The sequence below is a fragment of the Pogoniulus pusillus genome, chromosome 5 (assembly GCF_015220805.1).
Source record: "Pogoniulus pusillus isolate bPogPus1 chromosome 5, bPogPus1.pri, whole genome shotgun sequence".
NCBI classification, from domain to species: Eukaryota; Metazoa; Chordata; class Aves; order Piciformes; family Lybiidae; genus Pogoniulus; species Pogoniulus pusillus.
The window spans coordinates 5,506,495-5,533,725 of NC_087268.1; the positions used below are offsets into that span (position 1 = coordinate 5,506,495).

General features: G+C 40.7%; 1 protein-coding gene across 7 annotated transcripts in view; it reads left to right on the top strand.

Moving 5' to 3' along the window:
* Positions 1 to 27,231, top strand: part of FRMPD4 (FERM and PDZ domain containing 4) — a 318,694-nt gene that overhangs the window by 91,297 nt on the left and 200,166 nt on the right. Inside the window, exon 1 of one of the 7 annotated variants that reach the window (XM_064143070.1) lies at positions 17,125 to 17,143. The exons of the other annotated variants lie outside the window; for them this stretch is intronic. The gene's annotated coding sequence lies outside the window, so the exon portion shown is untranslated. Of the gene's footprint in view, positions 1 to 17,124; positions 17,144 to 27,231 lie in introns of those variants that run through there. 7 annotated transcript variants of the gene reach the window in all.

The following is a 27,231-nucleotide window of genomic DNA, read 5'->3' on the forward strand; positions in this document are numbered from 1 at the left end:
TGCCCAGCTCTGGGCTCCTCAATTCAAGAGAGATTCTGAGGTGCTGGAAGGTGTCCAGAGAAGGGCAACAAAGCTGGTGAGGGGCCTGGAACACAAACCCTATGAGGAGAGGCTGAGGGAGCTGGGGGTGTGCAGCCTGGAGAAGAGGAGGCTCAGGGGGGACCTCATTGCTGTCTACAACTACCTGAAGGGAGGCTGTAGCCAGGTGGGGGTTGGTCTCTTCTCCCAGGCAACCAGCAACAGAACAAGGGGACATAGTCTCAAGTTGTGCCAGGGGAAGTCTAGGCTGGATGTTAGGAGGAAGTTGTTGGCAGAGAGAGTGATTGGCATTGGAATGGGCTGCCCAGGGAGGTGGTGGAGTCACCATCCCTGGAGGTGTTCAAGAGAAGCCTGGATGAGGCACTTAGTGCCATGGTCTGGTTGACTGGCTAGGGCTGGGTGCTAGGTTGGACTGGATGACATTGGAGGTCTCTTCCAACCTGGTTGATTCTATGATTCATTGCAAGGAGGGAATGCGGAGATGGTTGAGATCTCAGAGGAGCAGTGGAAGTTTGCTTAATGTGTGTGAAAACTGTTTGTGAGGCAAGTGTAAGTATCACTGTTCCTCTCTGCCTTGGAATGCTCTCAGGCTGCTCAGGAAGCCTGTTGTGAGTTTAGGACAAATTGTCCTACCATAGAGATCGAATTCCTCCAGGGACCAGGAAGTCTTAAGAGGACAGACAGGCTGTGGTAAACTGCTGTTCTCTTTTCTTTTCGTGTGTCTCCCTGTCGAACCAGACATCACAGCCAGTCCCTGCTCTCTCCCTTCTCTGCTCCCAGCGTGCTGCCATTGTCTCTCTGGCTTGTGGGGGAGATTGCAGCCTTCTGCGACCTTCTTGGTAAGGAAGTTTGTTGCTATGCCACTGGTTTGTTGGGGGACATTCAGGCCTGGTGAAGGCCTGATGCATCCAAACTTGGGTGCCATGGAGGCTTGGTGGGTCTGTCTCTGTGTGTTTGTGGCAGTTCAGCCAGCTCCTGGGCCTGATGAGGCTGAAGCGGGGTGCTTTTGGAAGAGCTTGGTAGGCCCAGGTGGGGAACTGGGTCTAATTCGTGTATATGTTGGTGGTTGTGGCCAGGGGGAGGTTGCTCTCTTCTCTCAGGTGGCCAGCGCCAGAACGAGAGGACACAGCCTCAAGCTACGCCAGGGGAAATTTAGGCTGGAGGTGAGGAGAAAGTTCTTCACTGAGAGAGTCATTGGACACTGGAATGGGCTGCCCGGGGAGGTGGTGGAGTCGCCGTCCCTGGGGCTGTTCAAGGCAGGATTGGACGTGGCACTTGGTGCCATGGTCTGGCCTTGAGCTCTGTGGTAAAGGGTTGGACTTGATGATCTGTGAGGTCTCTTCCAACCCTGATGATACTGTGATACTGTGTGTGGATACTGTGTGATATTCCTTTCCCCTCTCACCTGTTGTGTTTCTCTATATATTTGTAAATAGCATTTGCATTTAACCACCAATTCTGTGCAAGTGTTTTTGCTTTACTCCTTTAGGGTGAAATGCCTTTCTGTCCTTTTGCCCTAGGCAACTCATGGCTCAAAACTAGGGCAGAAATCTTTAGTAGTACACTGATAGATGACAGGTTTTATTTGTGCTCTTCCTATCCTTTGGTTTCTCTCCAAGTTTTTGTATTTGGCCATCCAACATGAAATTATGAGGTGCTGGAATGTGTCCAGAGAAGGGCAACAAAGCTGGTGAGGGGCCTGGAACACAAACCCTATGAGGAGAGGCTGAGGGAGCTGGGGGTGTGCAGCCTGGAGAAGAGGAGGCTCAGGAGGGACCTCATTGCTGTCTACAACTACCTGAAGGGAGGTTGTAGCCAGGTGGGGGTTGGTCTCTGCTCCCAGGCAACCAGCAATAGAACAAGGGGACACAGTCTCAAGTTGTGCCGGAGGAAGTCTAGGCTGGATGTTAGGAGGAAGTTGTTGTCAGAGAGAGTGATTGGCATTGGAATGGGCTGCCCAGGGAGGTGGTGGAGGTGTTCAAGAGAAGCCTGGCTGAGGGACTTAGTGCCATGGTCTAGTTGACTGTCTAGGGATGGCTGCTAGTTTGGCCTGGATGATCTTGGAGGTCTCTTCCAACCTGGTTGATTTTATGATTCTGTGAAATAACCTCCTCAATGCTTTCCACCCCACCTTCTAATGATGTTAATGATGGAACTTCAAGACAGGTGGTGTTGGGAGCTGCCAAGCCTGAAACACTTGCCATTAAAAAAAAACCAAAAATTCTGAATGTCTCACCTGGAAGTGAAGATTTAGCTATGATGTTATGAGACTCCATTTGCTGCAGAAAACTGAAACTAAAAATATCGAGGTTGAGTTGTTTGGGTGAGTCCTTGCCATGGACAGAGTGCCAGTACGCTCATTGCCGTGGAAATGAAACTTGTTAGAACCGCCGTTGGTGGATCTGCGTGGTGTGTGTTGTTCAACTTATTAAATGGAGCTTTCAAAGATAAAAATAACCAGAATATTTAACCAGAAGGAAAAAAAAAAATCATGTGAAAATAGTTGTATGTCCCAGGAAGCCTTCACAAAGAGTACCCTTCCCCTTTTGAACAGAAAAAAAAAATTAGTTTAACATTTTATTGCTACTTGTTTGTTTAACTTCAGTCTGGAAACTTGATTTCAAGGTCAGAACATGAGTAAACCCAGAGGGCTTTTCTACACAAGATGTTTCAGAGCAGCTTCATTGCCTTAATTTCGTTTATTTCCAGTTTTTCCCAAGAGCTTCATTTAGAAATGAAGCTTAGTTTTTGTAGTTTTGTGTAGCCTTCAGTAGTCTATCAAGTGTGGATAGTACTTTCTAAAAGATCTGTGTTACAGCTTTAGTAAATAATTAAAGCTGTGTCTCAAGACTCATCCTGCCTTGGCAGGGAGGTTGGACTCGATGTTCTCTGGGGGCACCTTCCAACCTCTGAAGTTCTGTGTTTCTGTTTCTTCTAATACCCTTCAGGCAATTCCTGATGCGCATTTTGGTATTTATACTGTGAGCTTGATCTGTATGAGAAGAGGTAGAGATGAAAGGCTGGGGCTAGCCAGCATAGCAGTGGGTTTGTGCTGATACTTTATTTTGGCAGCCACCAGCTTTCCAACAACATTTAATATTTGCAGCTGTTCTTAGTAGGACATTAGTTTATATGCCTTCTGTAAAGATTTCTTTAGTCACAGTTGAAGGAGAGAATTGTTACATTGAGTTTATTTGATCCTTTGGCTATTTCTTGGTTGTGGTAAAAGATGTGCACACAGTGCGGGAGGGAAAGAAATTGGGATGGAACCAGCTGAGCAGGGATAGAGACTACACAACTCAGGGAAGAAGATCCAGTTTTGGTCCATGGCATAAAGGGAGAAGTGTGAGACAGTAAAAGTATGTTGGATTAGGAGTATCTTTGGCCTAAGGAGAAGCAGAAAGTTGCATATAATGCATACATACAGTTTGGCTTTTACCCATGTATCATAAAGTTTTGGGGGGTTGTTTTTTTTACAGAGGATTGGATTAGCTTTCTAAATGCTGAGTAACTTTAAAAAAAACAGCAAACAACACTTTTTTTGGCTTTTTTTTTTTATCCCTCCCCTCCCATTTTCTGTCTTTTCTTTCTGAAAAGTACTGTGCAACTTGAGTTTCTTCTAGGTGTACTGTTGCCAGATTGTGAATCCTGAACCTGTAAATCTGCAATGCAGATGTCTTAGAGCATTAAGAAAAGCAGCAGTTTGCATTATCTTGAGAAGTGCTAGAAAGAAGCTTAATGTTTTGCTTATTTGTATTACAACTGTTGGTAGGCAATAGCTCAGTAATGGAGCGCAGGAGCTGAGTTCAAGCTTTAGGTCTGGGAGGGGAGTGCTGTCTGTAGTTTAGTGATAAAACAGCCAAAGAAGAATTACCTTGCATGATCAGTCCAAGAGCCTGTTAATTTATTGGCTTGGCAACAGTTGCATAGAGCTGCTACATGGATAGGATTGCTTTAGTTTATAGGGAAGGCTAAGGAATCTTTGTTGTAAATAAAAGGCAAACTGGGACCTAGAAGCATAGTTAAAGCTGCATTAAAAAGAAGTAGGAGCGTAGGTTTTCTGTCTCACTTCTGAAAGAAAGATCAAGTGTGATCTACCTGGAGTGATGAGATTTAATTAAAATTGAGCATTCATGAGAAGCAAAGGTATGACTTTTTTTCCTGTAGATTTTCAGGTGGAAGTGTACCTGTGATCAGTGAAATCTTTGTGTGAAGCTAGCCACTCTTTAGATTCAAATGAGTGCTGGCTGTAGTTCTCACGTTTTCTTTCAGAAAGTGCAATAACAACATTAATAATAAAAAAGAAAAGAGAAAAGATACAGAATAATATAAAGTTATGCAGCAAGTCATGCACTTGGCACCTTTTTTGTGTGTGTGGTTTTGTTGTTGTGTTTTTTTAATGATTTGTTGTTTGTTTAGGGTGATTCTCTGATTGCTTTAATAATTTATTCAGTGAGCATTGGGAATCTGAGATTGATGAACATAAATTATTGGCAGCTACAGAGAATGATCCCATTTCTGAATCACTGTCTTTCAAGGATGAGTACTTCTTTTGTTCTTAAATGGCTTTTTGGTACACCAAGCTGACATGACTTGCCTGTATAGTTGTAAGAATACCATAAAGAACTAATGTACCTTTCCTAAACAACATCAGAGGTAGCATATAAGATATTCTTTAATCCATCTATGCTCACAGTATTGAAGCCTGATTTAGTCTTAAATACTGACTCTTATTTTTTACCTTTTTATAGTTATGGTATTAGAGAATTAGTGATTGTTTAGCCTGGAGAAGAGGAGGCTCAGGGGAGACCTTATTGCTGTCTACAACTACCTGAGGGGTGGTTGCGGCCAGGAGGAGGTTGCTCTCTTCTCTCAGGTGGCCAGCGCCAGAATGAGAGGACACAGCCTCAAGCTGCGCCAGGGGAAATTTAGGCTTGAGGTGAGGAGAAAGTTCTTCACTGAGAGAGTCATTGGACACTGGAATGGGCTGCCCGGGGAGGTGGTGGAGTCGCCGTCCCTGGGGCTGTTCAAGGCAGGACTGGACGTGGCACTTGGTGCCATGGTCTAGCCTTGAGCTCTGTGGTGAAGGGTTGGACTTGATGATCTGTGAGGTCTCTTCCAACCTTGGTGATACTGTGATACTGTGTGAATATTTTATGGGAAAAGAAACTATTGTATTTCAGAAATTGCTTGGCTAAATGCAATGTTGATAAGCAGGCAGGAGGTGAATGCTGGTTCACTCATCTCACACACTCTGAGATTGCAAGGAGCCAGAGGATACTTCCTCCATACATCCCACATAACCCCTCCCCCCGGCTCAATTTTCCCAGCTATGCTTGATCTTGAAGATCAGTGGATTATTCAGTTGTCTTTTTATTGGCAAAGATTAATTTTAAAAGTCTCTAGAAGCTGCCTTCTTGACCAGGCAAAGTTTGGTGTGTCGTGAAGCTGGCTTCAGTGAGGATCCTTCAGATGGAAAGAGAAGGGTCACTGTTCCTGTGTCTTTGGCGCAAGAGACACTTACATCACTTCTTCAGTGTTGTGTTGGGCCAGCTGTTGTAATCAAGATAGAAACAGTGTTCTATCCTTTCTTGTGTGCCAGCGACTGACAGGGAGTTTGCTTCTGGTTGTGTGAATTTCAAGGTCTCATAGTTTTATATTCTGCTTTAAAGGGTAGCACTGAGCTTAAAATTTTCTGTTACTACTAACTAAAAGCATAATTAACATAGGATTAATGCTTTGACAGGGGAAAAAACCCCTCAACACCATATGCTGGTGTTAATTGGACACTGAATCACTTCAGATCATTCATTAGTCTGTAGGTACATCATTCCCAGTCATCTGCAGTTTCTTTTCAGTCAGAAAGTGATCAGATAGGTTTTTTTTCTTTCTCTTTTAATTAAAGTGACATTATAAATTAACCTGTCAATAAATAGCATTAACTTTTTCAACGGTGCAGTTACAAGTGGATGGTTTCATAGCACCATTCTTGAGCCAAGAGAAATATTGGATCCAGTGCTGAGTTGTTAAAGGCTGATGAATAATTTATTTAATGAATTTCATCTTCCTCTGTTCATGATATGACTGGCAGAGCACCAGCCTTCTCCAAATGTTCTTTTCTTCAGAATTACTCCAATTTTTGAGCCCTTATTGCTTTAGATCTTCTACCCAGTACTAACTTATTTGCCCTCTTCTGGGCTAGATAAATACATTATCTGTTAACTTCTCTGCTCTGTCTGAGACCCATTTTTCTGTTACAGGTTTTGATGAGAGTGCATATTGGTAATTAGTTTTTGAATTCAGTTTCTTGGAAGCTTAGCATGTGTGTTCTACAGTAAACCTGGCTGTATAAATGGTCATGAAAGTGAATGCACAGTGGCTCACACATCAAAGTGAATTAAAAATATGTAGAACTGCAGAAATCTTTTATACCACATCTGGGTGCATTCAGGTTATTACTCTCATTTTACAAGATTAATAAGACTATTGGGAAAAAAGGCATTACTGGAAGAAAATGGACCTGCAGTGCACATCTAGTGTAAAGAAATATGTGATAAATTTTTTTCCCAAGGTTCATGAACACTTGTACTAGAGCAGCCAGAGCTGTAGGTCGAGCTGTTTATCACTGAACTGTTGATTGCTGAAGCAGCTCTCTTTAGAAGATGCTCTTGAATGCTTGGTGTTTTTTGACCGTATTTAAAACTCACATCAAACAAAACACTATGATGTATTCTGGTGTATTGTGCTGCAGTGGAAACAAAAGCAAGGCTGTGCTGGGATGAGGCTTATGCTGGAATTGTTGCTGAGGCAGTCCTGAGGCGTGGATGGAGTTGGTGAGCGTCATCACTGCTCTAGTTTATAGGCTGCTGCTGCATTTTGAGCTTGTGTGCTTCTGCTGCTGGCTCTCCCCATGCCTTGCAGTAATGTGGTTTGCAGGAGGAATTTGACATTTTAAGAACTTGTGTAGTGCTTGTTTTTCTCTTTGTCACTTTCTGACATCTGCACATAATTTCAAATAGAACTTTTACTCCCCCATCTTCTCAAAGGCTATCAAGTCTGCTTCTGTTGGAAGGGATTTTGTTGTCTTTTTATTTGTTTTTCCCCGCTGCCCTCTGGCAGACAGTTACATTTGGAGCTTGTTACTGGGTTCTGAGGAAATGTTTTTCCCTCTAAATGTGTAAGAGAGAGGCAAGTGCAGGAGCTCATCTATAGACTTGGACAGAGGCAGGATTAAAAGGACTTCAGTATTCATTGCTGGACCTCTGCTGGGGTCAGCTGTAGAACCAAGGTCAAAATATTTCAAGTGCAAATGCAGTTTGCTTAATCTCTGAGCACAGATCGTTTAGCTTACCTGGTCTGTCACAAGCAATAGCTTTTAACTGGTCTTTAAAATCAATTGGTGTGATAATGTTTATGGCACACTGGCTCTTGCTGCAAGTCTCTGTACTGTAGGAACCCGGGACTCAGGTCCTGAGCATACGTGCTTTGAGCAGTAGTCAATTATTTGATAGCTGGCTTTCTTTTTTCCTGCTAGTTCCATGACGTATATGTGGTGTTACCCACAGGCATGTTGGCATGTTGAAGTGGATTTCTTTTTTTAATTACTGGTTTTGATTGATTTGAGAGGATCTGCTGGTGAAGATAAAAAAAACCCAAACTTAGAACTCAGAAGAACCCAAACCACAAAGTGCTGAGCTGTGCGGTACAGTTGCATTTATTCACCTTTTGCAAAGTCTAACAATCCTAAATTATTATTTTCTGTTTGAATTAGTTGCATTTTTTTACTTGAATATGTGTTCTTCTGAATTACTGTCTTCTTAATGGGCTTCCCACAGAACTACATTCTTTTTCTTATCTGCTCCTCATAGTAATGTAAATGTTTGTCATTTTCTCCCATTCTCTAATTTTTGTATATTCCTCCACAGTTTGTACATTTCAGCACTACTTTGAACTCCCATTTAGTTTTGCCCAAGTTCACTATACTTATCAAATTCTGTTAGTCTACCAGTTGGCATTTTCACCTGTTTTAAGAAGACGAGGAAAATTCTACCTTGCTGTATATTACTGTAACAGTGAGGACGTGAGAGGAGCTAATATTGCTCAGGGACTTTCAGAGGATCTGCAGCCTCGAGGAAAATGTAGAGAAGATGTGGATTAAATATTTATTTCTAGTGGTGCTGTAACTCACTAGGAGGCAAGAAAAGAAGCTGATTTTCCTTCAGCCTCTTGGAGATATTTTGTATATATTTTGCCTAGGTTGTTGAACTAGAAGTAGAAAATTACAAGCTGGCCAGCGTGGGATTTCATCTTAAGTGGATGAAGCTGCTCTCAGCTAAAAAAATCCCCCCAAACCAAACAAAAAACCTCAAATCTACTGCCCCTCCCAAAAATGCCAAACCAAGTAGACAGCAGTCTATCTTCTTAGGCAGGTATAGGGTAAATACTTTGCTAAATTTTGTGCTTAGAAAGGAGTGAACCTAATTGCCCACTACTGCAGTAGTCTGAACATCAAACAAATGCCTCATTTGAGAGAGTGGTCTTCTCTCCCTTTCTGATCAAAAGATACTCATACCAATTAAAATTAGCACTGTTCTAATACCAGAAAAGGAGTTCAGGTGCAAAACTACTTTCTTAGCAGCTGACATGGTTTAGCATGCTGCGTGGAGAGTTAGCTGAATGCTGGTCTGCTGTCAATCCCTTTCTCATCTTTCTGTTGCTTTTGATAGACCAGCTGTCTTTGATTCTGATTTCACATTTCAAGTGTTCAGCTTGTCTAGGGCTTTTCATCTTGAAAACCAAAATCTTTTCAGCAGAAAACCATGTCTGTACTTTAAACCATGTTTACCTAAGTGGAGGTCTATGGTTTTTGTGGATGGATGTGCTTTGGCCATTCATGATTGATGTAGCTGCTAGCTTGGAGTTACTAAATGAGTGGAAATTCTCTGAAAGAGAAAAAGCACCAACAAGCAAGTGCCTATTCTAAGACAGTTCTTTATGCCAGACAACAAAACTGTTGTGAAGCTATGTAACACTTACATTGTGATTAGTTGCATCATTTATTCACGTTCTGTAAAATAAACACAAGCATTCAAGAAGTAATGGTCTTAAAGCATCAGCAAAGACATAATTAAGTTCAGCATTGAAAAGAGCTTCACAGCTGTTCAGTACAGTTAACCAATGAAGTGGCCTCTCTGAAAGGCTGTTGATGTTCCACATCAGATTTCAGTTCTGTGTTTTTAGGTCCAAGATTAATATCCTACCTAAGTTGATGGAGACTAGCCATCTGGGCTCCACAGTTCAATAGGGACAGGAAACTACTAGAGAAAGGGACAGAGTGGCTGGAGAACAGCCAGGCAGAGAGGGACTGGGGGCAATGGAGGTGGGATGCGGTGGGGGGGTACTATGGTCAACAGCCGACTGAATATGAACCTGTGGAGTGCCCAGGTATCCAAGAGGGCCAATGGCATCCTGGCCTCTATTGGGAATACTGTGGTCAGCATGACGAGGGAAGTTATCATCCCCCTCTACTCAGCACTGGTGAGGCCATATCTTGAGTACTGTGTCCAGTTCAGGGCTCCTCAATTTAAGAAAGATGTTGAGGTGCTTGGACATGTCCAGAAAAAGGCAACAGGGCTGGTGAGGGGCCTGGAGCACAGCCCTACAAGTTGTGGCTGAGGGAGCTGTGGTTGGTCAGCCTGGAGAAGTTCAGGCTCAGGGGAGACCTCATCACTCTCTCCAGCTACCTGAAAGGAAGTTGTAGCCAGATGGGAGTTGGTCTCTTCTCTCAGGCATCCAGTGACAGAACAAGAGGGCAGAGTCTCAAACTGCGCCAGAGCGCCACCACTAGGGAGGTGATGGAGTCACCGTCCCTGGAGGTGTTTAAAAGGAGGCTGGAAGAAGCACTTAGTGCCATGGTTTAGTTAATTAGAAGGGCTAGGTAACAGGTTGGACAGGATGATCTCAAAGGTCTTTTCCAACCTGGTTAATTCTGTGACTCTGAGAGTTCAGTGCAGGGCCATGAGGATGATTAAAGGACTGGAGCATCTCTTTTATTAGGAAAGACTGATAGACCTGGGGCTGTTTAGTCTGGAGAACAGAAGGCTGAAAGGGGACCTTACCAATGTCTACAAATACCTGAAGGGTGGCTGACAAGAGGATGGGGCCAGCCTCTTTTCAGTGATACTCAGTGCGTAGGCAAGGGGAAATGGACATAAATTCAATCTTAGGACATTCCATCTTAACATGAGAAGGAGCTTTTTACTGTGAGGGTGCTGGAGTACTGGATCAGGCAGCTCAGAGGGGTTGTGGAGTCTCCTTCTCTAGAGATCTTCAAAACCCACCTGAATGTGTTCCTCTGTGGCCTGTCATAAATGGCTTTGCAGAGAGGTTGGACTCAATGATCATTGGATATCATAGAATCAACCAGGTTGGAAGAGACCTCCAAGATCATCTGGCATAATGGTTAGGCTGACAGAGTGAGCCATGGATAGACTGTATGAATCTGATCTGGTCTGCTGATTTTAGGTTGCTAGAAAGGGAGAGGAGACACCCAAAAGATGAGCAATTGTGTTTGTGTTGGCAGCATGTATACTAAAGTTGGATTGATACAGAAAATGATTCAAGGTGTGTCCTCAGTAGGGTAGAATAGAAGGGGAGAAGAACCTCCCTAGACCTACTGGATAAACTTTTCTTGATGCACCCCAGGATACCATTGGTCTTCTTGGCCACAAGGGCATGTTGTTGTCCCGTGGAGAACTTGCTGTCCGCTAGGACTACAAGGTCTTTCTCCATGGAGCTGCTGCAAATGGAAAAGAGGAAATCACATAACTAAAGGAGAGGTTGGAAAGACAGAAGTGGTGGAGAGAGATTAATCAAAGAGAGAAAAGTGCAGAATAATGCAAGTAAGTGAAAATTAGAGAACTAACCTGGGAGAGGAGGAAGGGAAGAAGGCAGTGATTTAATGGTGGTGCACTTTATTTACCAAAAATAAAGTAGCAGTGCTAAAGAGCATCTATCTGTAATGGCTGTGCAAACATGCAAAGCCCACTCTTGAGGAAATTTCTAATACTTGTGTTGGCAGATGCTCCATAAGCCATAGAAATTTTAAAGGTAGGTGGGGACAGTAATCTGGCAAGGTGAGGATGATGGACTTGGAAATCCTCTCTCCCATTCTACGTTATTACTAATGTACAGGTGCCCTGGTAGTCTGGAGATAAAATGAACTGATCTTTAACATCAGATGGAAGCTGGATGTTAAATATCTCTCTGTATGTAACCTCTTTTGAGTGGCTTTATTCCCTCAGTCCTCCAAAGTGGGAGGGTTTATTTTGGCAGCAGTTTTGTTTCTTTCAGGCTTTAAAGTCTGACATTATTAGGTTTTTTCTCCAGAAAGATGAAGAACAAAAAAAAACCCTCAAGTACAAATTGTTATGTGTAAATGCAAGGGTTAACCTGTCTGTTTCCCCAACACGGAAGTGAGGGGAAAAGCAACACACAAATATTCCAGGTTGCAAGAAAAAGTGAGGTAAGAGTTTAATGAGCAGCTCAGGTAATCATAGTACAAAATGCACAATAAATTTAGCCTCTTTGCAGAAAAAGCACAGCAGAAAGCTGCAACAGGCAGAAGTAAGCTAGCTAAGAGCCCAAGCCAGAAAACTATCCTCAATCTCTCCTTGTCTTGCTGCCATCCCAGTGTAAGAGAGCCAACAACTAAAGAAACCATGCACCTAGAAGCAGCAACTGGAACAGGAAGCCTCCCATGTTACAGTATGAACTTTAAGTCCCTTAATACTTTGCTCCAGCTAGCACTTCCAGTTTTGAAGCTGGCATAAGGCAGGATGATACAAATAGCAGCAGACTAAAACTCAACCTATGACAAAAATAAAGGAAGGTAGTGCCAACTGTGTATAAGTTTTTTAGCCTCAAGCTATGCCAGGGGAAATTTAGGCTTGAGGTGAGGAGAAAGTTCTTCACTGAGAGAGTCATTGGACACTGGAATGGGCTGCCCGGGGAGGTGGTGGAGTCGCCGTCCCTGGAGCTGTTCAAGGCAGGATTGGATGTGGCACTTGGTGCCATGGTCTAGCCTTGAGCTCTGTGGTGAAGGGTTGGACTTGATGATCTATGAGGTCTCTTCCAACCTTGGTGATACTGTGAAGAAGAGCCATGTTTCTGGATACCTAGAATAAGTGGCAAATACTGACTTCTGTGAGTTATCTTAGTTCCACTGCTGACATCCTTATCAATCAGAAACATGGGTAAGAAGTCTGTTGTATCTTTTGCTTTTCAGTTGATTTGTGACTACTTGCATACAACTTCTCATGTCTGTTTGGCTCTTACCTTGGGTAAAGAAATATTATGAATGCTTTATTGCCTTGAGGAATTATGATTCTTCCAAAGAACTGTGTAATTTAGGTGGGTTTACAGTGGTAGAGTAACTTCCTTTCTATTTATTGCTAGAAGAAAACACTTGGAAGTTAAAATCTGTGGTGTTTCAGAGATTGTTATCTAAGTGCTGTTGAAAATCAGTGGGATTTTGGTGACTAAATTTAGGTTTGGAAGTTTTTGGTCCTAAGATTCACAGAGCTGTAAATGTTTTCCCTGCAATTCTTTATTTTGCTCTGGTTTGTGCTGTCTGTCACTCAGTCTCCTCTTCATCTTTCTGAACTATACTGAATTAGACTCAAATGGGTGTATGCCTCTATTGGCCATGTGAGAATTGATGTAGATTAACAAAATTGTGATCTCAGTTTTCAATGTTAATTTAGGTTACACTTGCTATTGCCCTTTGAAGAAGTGTTTTCCAAGATGATCTCTTTGGGGAACTGTGTCAGACCTTTGTGTTTACACGTGACAGGGCAGTCACTCAGTTCAGTGCTGATTTTAGTAACAAATTTTGTTGTGTGCAAATTATATTTTGGGAGCATTCCTCTGCAGTGTGGATATCTGCTGGTTGTTTCCACCACTACCTGCTGATAGGTATATATTATGTCAAGATTTAGAATCAAGCAGGTAGGAAGAGACCTCCAAGATCATCCAGTCCAACCTAGCCAGTCAACCAGACCATGGCACTAAGTGCCTCATCCAGGCTTTTGTTGAACACCTCCAGGGACATTGACTCCACCACCTCCCTGGGCAGCCCATTCCAATGGCAAATCACTCTCTCCAAGCAACAAATCCAACTGAATCTAGTTAAACTATGGAGCTATAAAATGAAGCTGTAACTAAAAAATTACTTGCTTTCTATGATTCACAAAAGGAGCTGCACACTGGGCAGAAGAATTTTCACCTTTTGCTCATTTTGTGCTTTTCTCATTTCTTTCTCTGCATTTTTGGTTTCTTTTTTTAATTTTCTGCCACTCAGCTAAAGCATTTTGTTTAACTGGTTAGACAAACTCTTGAGGATTACAAATGCCCAGCCTACAGGGCGCTTACTTTCCATGCCATTCTCGCAGTCACAATTCCTGCCCCATTTTTAGATGGAAGCGATGCTGCTGCTTGTTTTCCTATCTCCTGGTTTTGATATAGTTAAAGATAGTTCTTAAGGTGATAAAAAACTGTCAGTCTTTTAAATTTAGAATGTACACATCTATTTTTTTCATTAAAAGCTTTATCAAAACACAGCTGCTATTGCACCAACTGAATGTTGGTATCGGACTATTGTACTTCTGACTTATGAACTCTCAGTAAGTTTCTTTTTCTTGAAGTGGAGTTTATTTTCATGTTAACTGGATGGTGACTATAGGCTGCCAACATAATCTTTTGAGTGACTTCACACAAGCATACAGCTTCAGTGTGTTGTGTAGAATTCTTGACTGGTAGAAACAGGAAAATGCAATCTTACTCACTTGCCTGTTAGTGCACATGATGGTGTATGACCTGGAGTGAAACTGGGTCATGTCAGGACCCTTCTGCAGAGAATGGGCATGGCTATGTGACAGAGATTTTAAGTGCTGAAGTGATTTAGTTCCTCATCTACTTCTATTTGAGAGTTAATAGCAGAAAAGAGGACTTAGAAGCTTTGGTTCAAGTGGGGTAAAGCAAGCTTGGCATAGTAGAACAATTGCTGTATTGTGCACATGGGTAGTGCTTCCATTTCTGGATTTCTGAATGCTGTCTCCTTATTGCATGTCTCTGCTTATTATGACTAAAGGTAAATCTGTTGAAAAGAGGAGTTTTCTCAGCAGGCAAAATAGAGGAGTCTTGATCTGAACACAAAACATCTATTACTTTTCTTTTTATTATTCAGCAAGGGATATACTAGAAAGAGGATGACTTAACTCAGAATAAAAATGAACAGATCAAATATTGAACTACCAGGTGGTTGGCAATCTTTCAGCTCTTAGATTCTTCCCCCCTACATATGTCTTTTCTCAAATCTATAATGCAAAATAAGTTGTTGTATTGCAGTCAGTAGTCTTCAGCAGATCTGCTTCCCGTCAGATAGAATATATATTCTTCAATCTGTCTTCTACTTCTGATAGAGAAGAGGGGAATATTTTTATTGTCTTGGAAGTTTTGTTTGTTTTTCTTGTTTTATTGGTGAGTTCTTTTGGGGTTTTTTTGAGGGGTTTTTTCCACCATTTGATTTGGGGGAGAGAGGGGTGGTTGGTCTCTTCTCCCAGGCAACCAGCAATAGAACAAGGGGACACAGTCTCAAGTTGTGCTGGGGGAATTATAGGATGGATGTTAGGAGGAAGTTGTTGGCAGAGAGAGAGTGATTGGCATTGGAATGGGCTGCCCAGGGAGGTGGTGGAGTTGCCATCCCAGGAGGTGTTCAAGAAAAGCCTGGATGGGGCACTTAGTGCCACAGTTTAGTTGACTGGCTAGGGCTGGGTGCTAGGTTGGCCTGGATGATCTTGGAGGTCTCTTCCAACCTGGTTGATTTTATGATTCTATGACTATCTTATGTGTAACTGATTAAGCATATGAGTCTTTGCCAATATATTAGCATGAATTGCATAAAACTCAGAATGAAGCCAGAAGATACAATAGAAGGACTCTGGGAAGGGAAAAAAAAAAAAAGTCAGATTATTTTCTTTTTAGCATCTTATTCCACTGCTAAATGTTTTCAAAACTGAAGTCGGTTAGAGTTGTGTGTATTCATGTTCTTTCTAAGCTGCCATCAGTATTCCTTGATAAACATTTAGGATCACCAAGAATTTGGTGATTTGGTTTAGCATATCGGTCTGTGGTATTCCCTACAACCTCCATGATAATGCCTGAACATGACATACCCTGTTGTGTTCCAGTTACTAAGAAAACCTTATTTCCAGCAGTGCGAGGCCTTTACGAAACTCCAGTTGTACTTCATGGGGTTATACCAGAGGGGATCTCTTCCCTGGGACATGGAGCAGTCAGAGATCTCGATCCAGGACAGTCACTGGAGATGTGTGGTGTATAACTCCACTCCCCACCCCTGAGTCATATGGTCAAACGCTGCAGAAAATTCCTGGAGTTAATCCTTCTACATAAGTAACGATAAAGGTATGGTGGCTTAGTAAGGAATGGTGATAGAATGAGAAATGTGGTGCTGAGAGAAGGGAATATTAGGCATATAGTGAAAAGAAGAGAAACAAGTAAATGGAGAAAGCAAGGAAGATACAGAAGCCATCAAAATTAGTTATGTTTTCAAGGCTTTGTTTTAAGAAAGAGGGTAATGAAAGGTATTGCCATAGATAGTGCTTTCCTCAAAATCACAGTATCACAGTATCATCAGGGTTGGAAGAGACCTCACAGATCATCAAGTCCAACCCTTTACCACACAGCTCAAGGCTAGACCATGGCACCAAGTGCCACATCCAATAGTGCTGAGAGATTTTAGTTTAGAATGGCAGCATCTCTGTTCCTGTTACTTGTATCATGCATTTTTATTATTACTAGAAAACCATGTTTTTCAAGGAATAACTTTTTCCTTCTTTTCAGTCTTGGAATGGAAGATCTTTGCATCAGACACTTCTTTTCTACTAGTGTAGAAGGCTATTACTGCACCGAGAACGCTCATGAAGTATAAATAATGTATTGATAGGAACTGTAGAACCATGTAGGTAGAGGAGTAGAAAAGCAGCATGTTTGCCAGGCTCTTTTATTATTTATTAAAGCTGGTGAAATCTATTTGTCACAGCCCAAGATACTCCAAGATCTCAGTAAAAGCCATTTTTTGTAAGCCATGATTTTTGAAGCCAAACACACAGTTGCACTAGTAGCATTCTTTGAAGGGTTAAAGGCTTTAGGCAGTTGACTATGGGTTTGTAGTTTGGTTTTGGTTGGTTGTTTTTTTTAATAGCTTTTAATCTGTATTTATTTCTGACAAGTTCAGAAGTGAACATGTTTCTTTTTTTTTTTTTTGTCATATGGATCTCTGATACCATAGACAACATATTTTTAATTAAAAGCTTGTTTGCATTTTTAATTAAACTACCCAAATTTCCTATGAAAACCATAGAGACAGCTTATAAAATGAACTCACTTCTAGTCCTTTAGGCACATTTGAAAATTGAAGCTCTTTAATGCTTTTGGAAGCCAACCTTATTTTGAAATCTATTAATAAGCAGTCAGTTAGCCTTGTGTATATTAGCAGAATAGTTCTTTATGCCACCATCACATACAAGTGCTCAGAGTAGCAGGGCTGATTGTTTTTTAAGTAGCCCCTATTGGGTTGTAATACATGTGCAATATATAGTGTTCCTGTAGAGCACTGAATGTAAATACAAGTGTACAAATAGTGCCTGGCCATAAAAGAGTTGGAATGATTGCAGGTATGCTGACACACACCACTGGAAAGAAAGAGAGCCCTGTAATAAAATCTCATTGAGGATGCAGAGAAGTACGTCTCAGCATTAGGCATTCTCCTCATGTTTCGCATAAATGCATCCTCCTCTCACGAGAGGGTGAACAGCGCCTTTGCACCAGCTCCTTCATATTGGATGTTGGTAACGAAGAGTGTTGAGCAAACACTGAAGAGTCTGGCATTTTTTAAAGGCAGGAGAAAGGTTAAGCTGTCTGCTGTTTAAACTGCTGTTTATTGGATGTTTATTTGCTGACCGTGTGTGTTGAAGGTGGTGTTGAAAACATCACTGGCAAGATTTTGGATGGCTGCATAGCACAGGTCAGGATTATATTAAACTAAGGCTGTTTTTACAATAAAGTTTAGGTCTTTTAGTATGTTGTTTTTTATATATGAGGATAGTTAGATTGTATTTTTCTGGAAGCTAGAATAGAGTAGGATGTGCCTTCTTGTATCCTTTCCCTTTCTCTCTGATGGCACTGCAGCTTTAACTTTGCTTAGAGCTATATAGTAGAAGAGAAACTTCACTAAATACAGCATTTAGTAACCAGAACATTTATTAAAAACAATTAAATGTTACCTTCACTATTAATGTTTTGTTTCTATTATTTGGGTTTGCTGTTTCAAAAATAGCATAGAGCTCACCTAACCTAAACGTGCTACTTTTTCTCTTTGCTATACTGACTGGCTGTGTGGAGGAGAGTCGTAGCCACTCTTTTGGGTAAAGCACAATGTCATCTTGCAGTGCCTTAGGTGTATTTTAACAGCATCCCTAGTTATTTTTAGTAAGAAAAGGTAAGGCAATATGTGCACACTCATAAGAGCTAAGGAATTTTTACATCCTTCTAAGTTATTTGCCTGTTTAACTCCCCAACCCTGCAACAGACAAACATCTGTATATAGAGGTGAAGAGCAGAGAGAAATGCCTTTGCTGTTTCAGTAGAGCATTTATTTAACAGTGCCTTGAACACCTAAGGGGAATTTATGTTAAATCTTTTAAGGTGTTTGCAAATTCTTTCTCTGCATGCATGTATCTCAGTTTTTTGTTCTTTTTAAAAAAAGGAAATTCTATTAGTATATTTTGAAAGCATCTTTCCCAGGGATTTAATGCAAATTTATTATTTCCTTATTTTTCCCTGAGATAGAATAAAATGTCTTGATGTCTTGCAAGACAACTGCTGCAATGAAACTGCGCTCCTGGATGTGAAGTCTTGCTTGTTTAGTGAAAGTAGTCTACAATGTTTGCTCAAGGGAGCTGTCACTATGAGAAAGCATCGAAAACAAGAGTGAAATGCTTAAAAAAGATGTGTGTGTATTTCATATATGTGTATAAGTGTGCACTACAGACAGAGACTTTAGAGCTGGTTTTGATTTGTCTATGCAAAACAGCCACTTACATTAGTTGTGTAGGAGACACTCTCTTCAGGTGACTTAGACATTCCCTCGTGGATGCTCTAGATCAGGGATTCCTACTTGCATGCAGCTAATCTTGAGGTTGACTGGCCCTGTTCAGATGATTTACTATGGAGATGCTGTAAATGTGTACGTGGTTTTTTGAGCATTTTGATTGCATGAGTGGTACCAGGTGAATAGCAGAAACCTAGTGACCCTGATGTCATTTGTAAATGAACTTACAGAGCATATAAGCATTTTTCTTCTGGAACATGGTTTAATTTTATTGGGGGTTTTGGTAATAGGGGACACAGTCTTGCTGTGGGCTGTGTGTATGGTACGGGCTACAGTGACACTAGAAATTAGTGTGAACTTGGACTCTTAAGACTGTAAAGCATGATCCAGATGTAAAGAAATACTTTCTGTGAGTTTCCCAATTATCTGTTAAAAAGAATTCCAAAAGGTATGGCTTCACCAAAGAGTTGCATGACAGTATTACATGAGCAGCATGTAGCTTGTTTTGTCTCATAAAAATGTCTTTGAACACTCTCCACTATCACCTCTGTTGCAGCAGCTCATTGAGGAAACACTAGATCTAGTAAAGAAGCCAGTGTCTGAGAGGGAAGAAAAGTGATGCAGGCTGAGACTTGCACCACTTTTCATTAGGAAGAAGTTCTTCACTGTGCAGGTGGTGAAACTAGGTTACTGATCCCCATCCTTAGAAACATTCAAAGGCAAGCTTGATGGTGTTCTCAGCAACATGATCTAGTTGGAGATGATCCTACTTACTGAACTAGGTGACTTTTAAAGGTCCCTTCCAACCCAGTGCATGGTATGATTTTATGATTCAGTACTGGCTGAAAGGCTGAGAGATGCTGATGTTGTATAGGCTGGACAGCCACCCTCCTATCCCATACGCACAATGGATTTTGATTGCATTTAATTTTATGCTGTTAATTTCATGTCAATTTAGGGGATTTTGGTTGTTGTTTGGGGTTTTTGTGTTTGATTTGTTTGTTTGTGTGGTTTTGTTTTGATTTTTTATTGCCACCCATTTTGTACACTTTGAAAACTGGGAGTAGAACCCCAAGATTCTCTGAAACATTAATTAACTTTCAATACCAGAAGATAGCACCTTACTTTGGTGAAATCTGATGATGAATGCCTTTGTTTTCTGATGATCATTGTGTTGTTTGTCATGTCCCTGCTGAAGTCCTGCTTCTTTTCTAAAATGGGCTGTTCTAAGCTTTTCTCAGGCAAACACTTCCTTTTTTCTTTGCAAAACTGCTTTATCTTCTTATCCAGAATTCAAATTAAAAAATCGAGTTTAAAATTTGAATTAACCTTAGAAGACTATTTAAAGACTAAATCTTAAAACTGAATTTCCCTAAGTTAAGAGCTACTCTTTTCTTCTGACTACCTATAAGAATGAAGGTGATGACAGCCTGTTGTTCTGCATGTGATCAAGGGGACTTTAATAGTGTTAATTAAACGATTTTCCTGATAAGCTCAGAGGCTTTAATTCTGAAATGACACAAAACTAACCAGGCAGTCAGCAGCTTAGCATGTTGAGCATTTTCAACATTTGTATTCTAGGAGAGCTGTCAGCTAGTTCTCAATCAATAATTACAGTATTCAACTTTCTCAGAGAACATACAGAATACCTCTAAGTGTATTAAAATGTATGTGTCAGCTGTGAGTGAGTGCAACCTTTCAGTCACTGGTGGAGAAATGTCAGAGGGGCTGTGTGGTTGCCCTGTGTAGTTTCAGGATAGTGACAGACAAGTTAGCCACTTGTAGAGGGTAGGGCTCAGCTGTCCTGGAAAATTATCCATTTAATTGTCCATTTATAGTATTGTGCTTTCACAGTGAGTTTTTATGTTGGTGTTTGTGTGCTTACGTTGTAAATGCAAGTGTCTTGTCTGCTTCTGATGGAAGCCCACTGGATTCCAAGGCAGACTCTAAGGCAAAGAGTGCTCTTATACTGCTTACTCTGTCTTATGGGGGTGTTGAGGATAACTACCAACTCAAGTGATTTTCAGAACCTCTGGTTCAAGGGAGATAACACTTATATCTAGAAAAATAATAAGAAAATAATCAGAATATTCTTAATGTGTGTACCCCCTCCAAATAAGAGGGATGTGAAACTGCTGGAGCAGTCTAGAGAAGGACCATGAAGATGATCAGAGGGCTCGGGCACCTCCCCTATGGAGACAGGCTGCAAGAGTTGGGGCCATTCAGCTTGGAGAAAAGAAGGCTCTGGGGAGACTCTATAGCCCCAGTACCTCAAGAGAACCTACAAGAAAGCTGGAAAGGGACTTTTCACAAGGGCTTGTAGAGATAGCACGAGAGGGAATGGCTTTAAGCTTGAGGACAGATTTAGACTGGATATTAGGAAAATTTTTTTTACAGTGGAGGTGGTGAGACAATGGGACAGGTTGGCCAGGGACGTCATGGATACCCCATCCCTGGAGGTGTTCAAGTCCAGGTTGGATGAAGCCTTGAGCAGCCTGGTCTAATGGAAGATGTCCCTGCCCATAGCAGAGAGGTTGGAACTAGCTGATCTTTAGAGTCCCTTCCAACCCAAACAGTTCTATGAATCTATGTACAATTTTTCCTAGTTATAATTTAATTATAGAAGAAAAGCAGTCCAAATTGAGGTAATAGATGTGGTATTTGAATTGATTTTTCAGTTCAAGCTGCAGTAATTCAGGGAAATTTTGTTCATTTTCCCACTCAACTGACAGCTGCCTAGAGGGAAAAGGCTCAAAGTTATACTCATGCTCTGAGGAGCTGTGAGCTCAGCCTTTACTGGTGACTGGTCAGTCAATTTGAAGGGGATCACGAGCTGCCTGATGTTCTCATGGAAACAGTCTCCAGGTTTTTTTCTGGAAACAGAGGTAGCTGCATATCTGAGGGCATGTGCTGCTGTGGAAGACTCTTGGCCTTTGGCAACAGATCCTGATGAACAATTTTGGATTTTAATGTCATTTGTATCTTGAGTGTTACTATAATAAGCTGTGAAGAAACACAGTCCTTGAATTGATGCAGTCATCCTAGGCTACTTGTATGTCTGGTTGAATACATGCAGTCAAACTTCATTGAGGCAGATGCTGCAGCACTTGGAAACTCTGAATTTCATTAAATGGTAATTATAACTCAGTATTTTTACACTGAGTTTCTAAGTTATTTTCCAGTGAAAGGAGGTCATGAAGTGCATGCTTTACGTGTGTCAAAAGGATAAGGTTGTAAGCTATTGTGTAAAGGAGCAATAGTACAATAAAGTCCTTGCTGCAGGTCAGGTTGTCTTGCATCAAATTTTCCTTGCTCTTTGAAAATCTTTATGCAGTCATGCTTTTTCTTAAACTTTTTCCCACTCAACATTTGAGATGCAGGAGATGTAAATGTCATTCCATATTAAGGGTTAGCTTTGGGCTTGGAGAAGAAAATACAAAGTTAATTGATAGGTCATAAATAAATTTGTGCTTTTCTCATGTGTGTTTGTGCATCTACTTTAAAAAATCTATTTGTAGAGAAATAAATCTTTAGTTTCTAAAGAAGGTCTGGATAAGCTTATTATAGTTGTTGACCATCTTGGCTGCAGTCTAGGATTCTCCAGTTCTTAATTACCTGAGAAAACCATTACACAGTTTCAGGAGCTGCCTGGATTGAGTCAGAAACAGAAAAAGATGCCATATCCATTGCTAAATTAAAAGGAAACTCTATAATTATAGCACCTGATGCTAAGTACTTAGGAAAAGCAGAACTAGAGAAATGGGGACATTAGTACTGTTCACAGGAGAAACTGCAATTTCTGATGAAGCAGTGAACAGGCAGGGTCTAGCCATGGTGTTAGGGTCAGCAAAATAATCTCACATCACCTCCTTCATTCCCCTGGTGATCTGAAGTGTAGTATTTTAAGTTATGTGTTGTCACTGAAGTATCTCATTGAACTTCAGGTACTTCCTTGGTACCTTTTAGAGCTGATATCTCAAATTTTACCAAAGCATAGGCAATGCAGAAGTCATGTGAGGGAGCACTTAGTTCACGTGAAAGGGCTTTGCTAAACAGAACTGTACTAAATCGTTGTGGAGTGAGAATGTGCAAACCAATGCAAATTGGTTTGTGTATGATGTGCTCTAGATCAGCTGTATTTAAAAATGTAATATGAGGTTAAGGGTGAAAATTTTATCTATCTTATTATCTGCCTTCTCAGGTTTTTCAGATTTATTTCATGTGCTGTTTCCAGGTGCAGCCTCTTCTCAGCTTTGTGTTTCATTAGTGGTAAGTGGAAGTTTTCTAATAAAGGCCAACTTGCTTCCATTTTAATAATTAAAGGAAGGGAAAAAAAAAGGAAGGAAAAGAATCCAAAGGTTTCTAGTCCTAAGAGGACACAGTGGTGATTTTTAAACATTCCTCTATCTTAGTAACTATGACACTAATACTGAGTGGGTGTTGTGCTCAGAAAATGAATGTTTTCTGTTATGAATTAAAGTGTCAGCATACTAGTTGTGTATAGCATCGCTGATACTCTCTTGGGCTCTGTGAGGCACATACATCAATTGATGTTCTGGATTGCAACCCAGTCCAGAGTACTAGAAAGCAGTAATGAGGAATATATTAATATAATGAAGTGGAGACTGGATTTCTTAGTCTGGTGGTAAATATATGGCTATTATACCAAAGACATCACTTATTCTGAAAGGGTAAATGCATGAAAGCTTAAAGATATTTTAGTTTTGCTAAAGATCTATTTAAATAAGTCATGTGAACAAGTCTGCAAAACTATTAGTGCTTCATACAAAATTATGGATGTCTAACTGATTTCTGAATTGCCCTTATAAGCTTTACTTTCATCTGGGCACCTACTATATATGATGAGATTGTGGCTTACTGTCTCCTTCAAAAGCTGGACTAAAACCATGGGGATCCTTTGCTCTAAAACCAACAGCCAGCTGTGCTGTTCTGCTCTGATTTTCCGAGGACTTCATGTCAGATTAAATTGCAGATGCTGAGCATAATGGATTCAAGGAAAAGGAGTGGGGGAGATTCTTAATGTGCTAGAGCTGAGAGATGGCAGAGAGAGCAAGTATAAAACAAGAGAATGAATTGAAAGAAAGGTCATTCTCCAACGTCCACTGTGCATTTGCAGCTGAAACTTGCGCTTTGTTCATAGGCTGTGTTTTGTCAGTCTTCAGAGAAAATAAGTTCAAATTTTCTGTGAGGTTTCTTGAAAAAAAAATTGTTTTCTTCAGAAAGGAATTAGTGTCAAGGTATTACTTTTATGTATCAACAAAAATATCTGTTTATATGCATATATTCATATAGATATGTGCATATACAGAAACACGCACACACACATATGCCGTCTTGCGGTGGGTGGAGTTATTTTTGGCCCTCTTAGGTTTTAAATACTTAGTCTGTGGAAAGGAGTCTTCTCTGGAGCCAAATTTTTATTTTTTTGTTTTTAATATTGATGAGCTATACCTCATAACTGTCTGGCAGAGCTAAAAGTGCATGTGTTTACTTGTCTGTGCTCGTATTTCATTTCTACTCTGAGCCAAAGTGCTGAACCATAACAAATTTACAATGCAGAACATTTCTTTATAAAGATTGAGCACAGTAATTTTGCAAACTGAAAAAAGAGCTTATTTAACAAAGTGCTGAGAGGAAAAAAAACAATAGCAAATTCATCAGCCCAGGCCCTTTACTCCCATGCCCATTGCAGAATGATGTTTTTAGGCTTGTCATAGAATCATCCAGGTTGGAAGAGACTTCCAAGATCATCCTGTACAACCTAGCACCCAGCCCTAGCCAGTCATCTAGACCAAGTGCCTCATCCAGTCTTTTCCTGAACACCTCCAGGGATGGTGACTCCACCACCTCCCTGGGCAGCCCATTCCAATGCCAATCACTCTCTCTGCCAACAACTTCCTCCTAACATCCAGCCTATACTTCCCTGGCACAACTTGAGACTGTGTCCCCTTGTTCTATTGCTGGTTGTCTGGGAGAAGAGACCAGCCCCCCCACCCCGGCTACAGACTCCCTTCAGGTAGCTGTAGACAGCAATGAGATCAGAGTGTGGTTCCATTTCCCCTCTTCAGGAGCATGAATTTTGCTTTGGATAAAAGTTGGAGATTGATATATTAAGCTTCAACAGGCATCTGCTATTGTAGGCTATGTCTGCTGACAGTTACAGTTTTCTTTCTCTAAACCTGATGCAATATGTAGAGTTTTAAAAGCTGTATTGACAAACATGTAGTCAAGATAATTAGCCTCTGGAGGTTTCATTGAGAGAAGGAAGCAGCTGCCTGGTAGTGTAAGGACATAGGGTCCTCTGCAGCAGCAGCTATGTAGGGCTGAGGTTCAGTTCTTGTGACACAAAGTAAAATGCATACTTGCATTTTGTCGTATTTTATCAGCTACTTGCTGATTGTGGTGTGAATTTTTGATGGTCTCTGCAAGGTGTGAGGGAGGATGGACTTGTCCAAGTCGTTGGAACAGCAGTATTTGCTGAGGCATCTCTTTGTTAGCTCTGAGCCATTAATAATGGTGAGTGATATTTGGAAACATAAGCAAAAAAGATGTTTTTAGATGGGAAGGGTTGTTTGGTGGGACTGAGGGGAAGGAGAAAACCTTTTTGTGTTCTGTTGTACTTTCTGTCAGTGGGCAGAATCCATTTGTGGTGTGAAAATAAGGCTGTACTGTGAAACATGGCAAAAATGGGCTTCCAGCTTTTATAACAAGATTCTCTTCTTCGCTGTGCAGAGTCTGGCTTGGCTTGTTCTTGTTCATCTGTGCACATGAGTGTTTCTTTAGAAAAGAAGTGAAAACTCCTGTCATCAGCTGGAGTGTTCTGGGGTCTTATTTCATCAAGTATGGGAGCAAAGTTTGCTTATTTATAGCTTTATCTGTGGGTAGGATCGCACCTTTTCATTATGAACTTTGTTTCTCATTAGTTTTGGTTGAAAACTTTGGACTGTAGTGGTATTTATGCTGGTTATAATTTCTTTCTATATATGTTTTGCTTCTGTATTTAGGTGTTTTGTAGCAAAACATGAGAACTGAGGGGGAAACTTGCAGCAAACAGCTAACTGAACAAGAGTTAGACTAGTCAACTTGCTAGAAATGTTGAAAAAAAAATGGATATGAAAACATTAAAGCTGATTCTAGAACTTTCCAGCTTGGTTTCACTGTTTATTCTAGTTTAATTTTTAATCTTTGATGGAATTATTATAAATATATATAAATAAACACATAGAAATATTCTAAATTGTTACTGGAAATGAGAGGCAAAAATAAGTTCCACAGCATTTTTCAGGTGAACTTTGGTTTGAATAATAATAACTTTAACAGTGTATTTGAGAACATACCCATGACTGAGACTGCACCACAGCACCTAGGATGACAAATAATTTTTAGCTTTGAACCAGTTTCAGTTTGGACTCGTGCCTGGTGCCTTTCTGAAGTGCAGAGCATGAGGATATGTGACAAGAGTTTGGGTGCAGGAGAGCAGCTTATCTGCAGTTTGGAAGGAAGAGCTGTCTCCCATAACGTGCAGTTGCTTAAATTAAGTTGAAAATTAAAATCTGATCATTGAATTACAGTCCTGAATTTTCTTAATGTCAGAAAAATGTTTTGATTTTCTCCCCTTAGGCTTTGGCTTGCTCACAAAAGAGGAGCTGCCTGCCCATAAGAAGTAGATGAGAAACAAGCTTATTTCTTTTCCTTTGGTGAACGAAGTCTTGTCAAAAGCCAAGTTAGAAGCTGGAAAGCAAAATAATTCTTTCCTAGTGGTTTTTTTTTTTTGCTTTGTTTTAGGAGCTATTTGTGAGAAGGCAATACTAAGTAAATTATTTGGGTTTGCAGAAAATAATGTAGAGGGTTTTTTTCCCCCCCTGTAACTGGCCATTTTAATCTAAAATGTGTTTGTGCAGCGACTGCTAAAAGCTGTATTTCAAGTCTGCTACTTGTGCTTGCCCAAACTCTACAGCCGGTGCTTGCAAATACAAAGTAGCAACTGCAGACCATTATACATATATCTTTTTATATATATATATGCATGTATGCATTCTTTTAATATAAAAAAATAAACCCTGGCCTTTCTTCTCATGGCTGGCAGCTGCCCAGCTGATCAGAATGAGATCAGGGTCATTCATGTCAAGGGAGCGAGGATGGACCCAGGCTGGCATCGGTACATGGTAATGTATTAAAATGCTATAATATGTGCCTGGGGATTTTATGATTGCTGAACAAAAATATAGGGTGTTTTGTTGGCTTTTTTAACTTGGTGCTATTATTTTCTTTTGCTAAGTGCCTTTAAAAATTATACCTGGAAGACATAGCAGTTTTGAATGTTATTTAATTTACTACAAAGGACAGCAGTATCTTCTTGTGAACTATATGCTTATAAAAAGGCTTTAAAGGTATTCATAATGCCCCTTATGCTGTGGTTGATGTGGGGTCAAGACTAAATATGAACAAAGTGCAGTATTTACTGTTCCATCTTATATTTTCCTTTCTGAGCAAAGTTTATTGTTTTATTTAACTGCTAGATTTTGTGAGATAAGTACACGATGTGGTGTGCTGGATCTATAAGGGCAGCTAAGATGTGATCTTGTGTAAAGCTAGTTTAAATGTCTCCTTGGCCAAGTTCCTGGGTTCAGACTTTTGTTTTCTCCAGGGCTTCACCTCTATGGAGTACTATGTTGCTTATATTATAATGTTGAAAGAAATGGGAGGAGTAGAGAGGGACTGCATTGTGCTGGATACTGGCAGTAGAATAGCAACCAGATTGCAGTGTTCCCCTTGTAACTGAGCAGTTCCCTTTACATCCTTTCCTCTTTAAACTCTTCTGATTTGGTACCCAAGTGAAATTTTGAACAACTCGTTCAAAAGTGGACATTGATGTTCTTTAAGTCTTCAGTGTCTTTAGGGAGAATTAAAGGCAACTTTTGTGTGAATTGTTTCTCGCCTCCTCTATCAAAAAAGAACCAGATTGAGCTTTTTTCATTGTG